We start from the raw sequence: 6,000 nt of genomic DNA, 5'->3' as shown, positions 1-6,000 counted from the left end.
ATCCATCATCTCCACAAGACATTTCTTCCATTTAAAAAGATCTAAAACTGTATGAGTTTCTTTATTCAGGCCTGTACATTTACAATATACTGGTTGCAGGGCCGGCTCTAGCCATTTCGCCACCCCAAGCACAGCGGCATGCCGCAGGGGGGCGTTCTGCCGCTCGCCGGTCCCGCAGGTTCATCTAGTCCAGTATCCTGTCTACCAACATGCCTGCGGATGCTCCACCTGCGGGAGGTCCACCAGAGCCGCCTGCCACCCTCCCGGCAACCAGCAGAGCGCCCCCTGTGGCATGCCGCCCCAAGCACGCGCTTGGCGCGCTGGGGCCTGGAGCTGGCCCTGACTGGTTGGATTTTGCTCCCAGTGAAATTAATGCTAAAACTCCTATTGACCTCAGTAGGATCAGGATTACGCCCTAAAATAATAGGTAAAATCCTCAAGCCATTTACACTGTAAAGGCTTTCCATCAGAAATCTTACCAGTCTGCACCTGTGAGCTTCAGAGGTCTTGATACTGTTTTTAAAATGTGGTCTCCAGTTTTATATCTGCACATTCTGTGCAATCAGATACAATGTCTAAATGGCATAAGTTGTTCCTTGCAAATAATTGCACTGAGGAGCTCAGATGCTGGTAACCAATGGTTGCATTTTGGTTAAGAGCTTTTTGACAAGATACTGTCAGAGTCTGGAAAATAAGACACAAATAGGCCATGAAGATAATAGGTTAAAGATGATCGTAAAGGAAACCATTCATTATCTCTTTGCCTCTTGCTCTAACATCTGCAGAAGCCTCTATTGCGGAGAAGAGCTCTGGGGGTGAGTTTTACAAGCTTTTTCTTTAGTGTGTCTATTCCATATCAAGTTAAATGCTTTGCTGCTGCTGCCTATGTTTACTGTATTCTGAAAGCTAGAATAAAATTTAAATATATACCTCCCCACCACTCAAAGAAAAGCTCCAACGATATATTAAGTGAAAGTGAAGCTACAAGAGTTTCGAACTAATAGCCACACTCTCCTCTTTCCTCAGGTCTCTCACAGTATGGCTACACTGCAATAAAATACCTGCAGGTGGCCTTTGTCAGCTGACTCTGGCTGCAGGGCCATGAAATTGCAGTGTGGACATCTGGGCCCAGGCTGGAGCCTGGTTTCTGAGACCTTCCCCCTCTTGCAGGGTCCTAGTGCTGGGGCACCACCCAAGCCTGAATGTCTACACTGCATTCTCTAGCCCCGCAGTCTGAGTCCTGTGAGCTCAAGTCAGCTGACATGGGCGAGCTGAGGGTGATTTATTGCAGTGTAAACATACCTTCCCTGCCAAACAAACTGAATTTCAGTTGCATTAATGGGGACGAAATCTGCAATTAATAGAGAAATTATAAAAACTGTAATTAGGATTTCAGTTTCAAGGAGGATCTGTCTCAGGCTCTGTTTAATGTTTAAAGGTAAAATAGTCTGATTCAGAATAAAATATCAACTACCTCTTTGATCTACCATTAAAAACATCCTGAAAATAAGTGCTATGAAGTCCTGATCCAAAGCCCACTACAGTCAATGGAAGTCTTTCTTCCGATTTTGGTGGCCTTTGGGTCAGGGCCTAAACTATATCAGATGCATAAATTTTGGGGGAAGAGAGGAACCAACAACAGTATGAATTCAGAGAACATAGGAATTGCCATATGGGATCAAACCAGTGATGCATCTAATCCAGTATTTTGCCAGGGCATCTAGACAAATGTATCCACCTCTCAACTAAAAACAAGAACATGGTAAGTTACTTTGATTAAAGAACATGTTGCATCACACTGGATGCTGCTGTGTACTAGTTCTGAGTAGAAAAGGAGAGCAATACTCTTCCAGATCCTCAAGAAACAGAGTTCAATTAGTGGGGAGAGGCTTTAGAGTGAATCTGTTTATAAACATGTAAGAGAATGTGTCTGGGGGAAGTATTTTATGAAAGGTACAATTACAGTGTAAAGCTCTCTTCCAAAGCAAAAGTAACATACCATTCATAAACTGAAGCCCAGCTAACTAAGGGTATGGCTACACTTACAGTTGTACAGCGCAGGGAGTTACAGCTGTCTTCGTACAGCTGTGTAGGGAAAGCACTGCAGTGTGGCCACACTGACAGCTACCAGCGCTGCAGTGTGGCCGCATTTGCAGCATTTGCAGCGCTGTTGGGAGTGGTGCATTATGGGCAGCTGTCCCAGCGTTCAAGTGGCTGCAACGTGCTTTTCAAAACAGGGGGGTGGGGAGAGAGTGGATTTTTGGAGCTGACACTGTTCTCAGCTCCCTGCCTTGCAAGTTCTAAGGACCTACCTTCAATCATTTTAAAAGTTTTGACCCCTTCCCCCACCCGTCTCTTATTCACTAACTGCAAATTATGCACTCCTAAATAGCCTTCATACCACATAAGCAGCTGCTCACCACGGACTCCCCTCTCTCCTCAAGCAAACAGCTGTGAACATTCCAAAGCAATTCCCCTGCCTCCGCTCATTGCTCGCTGGAGCAAAGAGCAGCTGTGTTTGTTTTTAGATAAGTAGCCCCGGGGAGCTCGGAGTTCAGCCATTCTTCCGGGTTGTTGTGGCCAGGCATTCTGGCATACCTCCTAATACCCTGGAGGCCAATAAGAGCACTTTTGGTGGCCACACTTGATGAGCAGCGCTGCATCACCAGCGCTGCAATCGTTACACCCCAAGCAGACCAGGTGTACAGCCAGCGTTGCAGCCAGGGAGTTGCAGCGCTGGATGTGCCTTGCAGGTGTGGACAGTTACCAAGTTGCAGTGCTGTAAACCCACCAACAGCGCTGCAACTCTGCAGCGTAGCCAAGCCCTAAATCGACGAAGTCGATAACATGTGAACTAATAAGACAGACATTCACAGGCTTCAGCAGAACACATGTGGCACCAGATCCCAAGCTGGTGTACATTAGTTTGACTTCAATGAAGCTATGCCTATTTATACTTGCTGAGGGTCTGCTAGCCCAGACCAAACACTAACAATGTGTTTGTGCTCAGGATTTCTGCAGCAACCCCATCCTGATCAGAGTGAACTAAACATAGCATCTAGGAAAGGAAACAGACACTCACTGAAGTCTGAAACCACCTGTTTCCTCCGTACACTCACATCCAATGTTTCTTTGGACACAATGAGTCAGCAAAGGGAAAAGTTCAACACTTTTGCAAAAGAACACAGATCTTTGAACTTTAATAAATTATAAAAGTAAAAGTTCTAATTTGTATATACATTTTAATATACAGAAAATGGCTATTCATTGCAATTGCTGTGAAGACGTATGTATTGTAATTGAATGGCAGTGCCATACAGTTTTTCAGATGAACATAGCTAATACTGTGCATTGTAGGTGATTATATAAAATATTAAATGCATTCTATAATAAAGTAAATCATACAGCCCCTTTGAGTACTAGTAAAGCACCATTTATAGACTGTTCAAATATCTTAAAGCATTTTAAGTGAGTACTGAGAGAATCTAAATATTGAATGGAAGGTGTTAAAATCAGGACTGGTGAGTGAATACCATGGATTACAGGAATTCTAAAGGGAATATTAGCTGAGTTAAAAATGGGAGTTGATTGGAGACAAAGGAAATATGGTTAATTTTTAGGGTCTCTTTAAGATACTGAGCAAAGAAAGATTAATTTAGAAAGTTGATCGGCTTGTGTTCAAAATCTTGATGCATTAATTTGGTGGTTGGATTTAATGGGCGGGGTGCTGGGCCCCTAAACCCTTAATCTCCATGACTATATGAATACCTACCAGGAAATCCTCTCTCTTAGGCCACGTCCAGACTAGGAATTAAAATCGATTTTAGATACGCAACTTCAGCTACGGGAATAACGTAGCTGAAGTCGAATTTCTAAAATCGAGATACTCACCAGTCTGGACGGGGCGCCATCGATGTCCGCGGCTCTCCGCGTCGATTCCGGAACTCCGTTCGGATTGATGGAGTTCCGGAATCGATGTAAGCGCGCTCGGGGATCGATACACCGCGTCCAGACTAGACGCGATATATCGATCCCCGAGCAATCGATTTTAACCCGCCGATGCCGCGGGTTAGTCTGGACGAGGGCTTAAGGGAGAACACTGTTTCAGCTTTCAGATCAGACAGCCAGTGGCCACTACATAAATACAACTAAATAGATTCCTTTCTTTTATTCCTGGGTATTGTGTTAAATTGGTACCCTGGGGTTGGGAGGCATCAAAAGGTACTGCCTATGCGATGGTTAAACATTAAAAGACCATGTAATAAAATTGGTTTTACCCAGTTTATAGCTATGCTACTAAAAGTAGCCGTGCAAGAGGAAGCTGCTGTCCGAAGTTTAACAGGCCTGTAAACAATTCATATATTCCACCACATAAAAAGGAACAAAAGCAACTGTGAGCCAGACCCCAATTACTGCTTCTTGTTGGTTACTCTTAACCTGAGTGGCCCAAATCCTGCAAGGTATTTAGGTTTTTCACTTCTCTGTGAACTGGAAATACTATGGTCAGTTTAAAGGAATGCAGTTCTTATGGTTTAGGGTAAGATTCTTTCTCATATGGAAATATTGTAACGAGAAAGTGGCAAACCCTCATTGGCCAGTATCTTACCCTGCTGAACAACATGGACTGAAGAGTTTGATTTGTGTTCAGATGTCACTGACTTCATGGGGGGGGGGGGAAAGCCTAAGGTGGAAAAGCAACCCACTGGAATTAAAATAGTCAAAAATAGAGCAAGAAGGCAGAGTGAAAGCTCTATACAGACAGCTGAAAAAGGAAAGAGTTCTAGGTCAGTGGAAAGACACCTGTTAACTTTTGTGGGCATGGCTCAGTCAGGCCCCTAATGAATACCATATGTATACTGGTACCAGCCTTGCTTTCTGTGGAGTGTTCTGTTTCTCCTATACAGGATGGGCTTCCCTGGAGCTTGGTACATGATTTTAAGAACTGAATCATTCTTGGGACAGGGGAAAGTGTTGAAGTGCCAAACTATTTCTGAACTCTGAACGAGCTTTGAAACTCAAAATGCAGCTCGTGAGGTTGACAAAAGTTTCATCTCCAGAGGGTTTGGCCCTGGCTCTCCTATAGTTCTAACATAAGGCAGAATGCATCTAGTCATTTGCTGCTATGCAAAACATGGGTGCAGGGTAGAGCTGTGTGAAATGATACAGAAAAGCAGACACGCCCCCCCCCTGCAAATTTACTGTTTCCTAGGGTGGGATGGTTCAGTGAAAATGTGGTTTTTCTGTTAGATTCTAACCCACAGCATTCCACCCGCTCTATGGAGGTAATGGGAAAATTGTAGGGCAACCTTTGAGTTGTGGGTTTTTTGTCATGTATTTCTTCCTGGCTTGCTAAACCTACTCCATGCATTCAGGAACAGCAGCAACCATTTAAATGTGTTCTCTCCTGGCTCTATGTGAAGAAGGAAATATGACCCCAGAAGGTGCCAGAGGACAGTACAGGGTTGTTATCCATCAAAGCGACCAAATGAATTTTGCAAGCATCTATCAACTCCTCCCCGCATGAGGAGTCCATGGCAACACTTAAGGATGCAGAGAAGGGGGTAGAGAGAAAGGGGTCACATGGCCTGATAGAGGGAAAATAATTCTGGGGAGGTGGAGACTTAGAGTCTGGTGGCTACCTGCCTAGCTCCAAAACCTTCAAGGTTTCCCCACACATAGGTTTGTCTAGTTTACTGTGTGACTGGACGTGCTGTTTGGCTATGTTAGAGTGGGGGGTCCCTGTTTATTGCATTGCCCTCATAGACCGAAAGTTAGGGTGATACAGGGGAGGGGAGAGTATTCTTTAAGTTGAACTATCACAATAGAGCAGGGGAAACACGAAAAGCATAAAATAGCGCTCATTCCTACAAGCTGTGAAGTCAAACCTACCCTGCTTTCTCCTGCATCTAGATTTTATGCATAGCAGCTGAACAGGGGCTGTTTTAGCTAAGACTTTCTGAGATAAAAGTTGCCCAATTTTTTCTTTTTGGAGCCCATGAC

The 6,000-nt window shown here is 44.3% G+C and overlaps 1 long non-coding RNA gene across 1 annotated transcript; it reads left to right on the top strand.

Annotated features, from left to right (window-relative positions):
• Nucleotides 1-3,717: 3,717 nt before the first annotated feature.
• On the top strand, nt 3,718-4,724 carry LOC127055072 (uncharacterized). Its single transcript, XR_007775395.1, has 2 exons — nt 3,718-3,797; nt 4,096-4,724. It is a non-coding gene; the product is annotated as an uncharacterized LOC127055072 (long non-coding RNA).
• Nucleotides 4,725-6,000: the final 1,276 nt, after the last annotated feature.

This window comes from Gopherus flavomarginatus, chromosome 7 (assembly GCF_025201925.1).
Source record: "Gopherus flavomarginatus isolate rGopFla2 chromosome 7, rGopFla2.mat.asm, whole genome shotgun sequence".
Classification (NCBI taxonomy): domain Eukaryota; kingdom Metazoa; phylum Chordata; order Testudines; family Testudinidae; genus Gopherus; species Gopherus flavomarginatus.
Note: the sequence above shows the minus strand (reverse complement) of the source record. Positions and strands in the feature narration are given on the sequence as shown.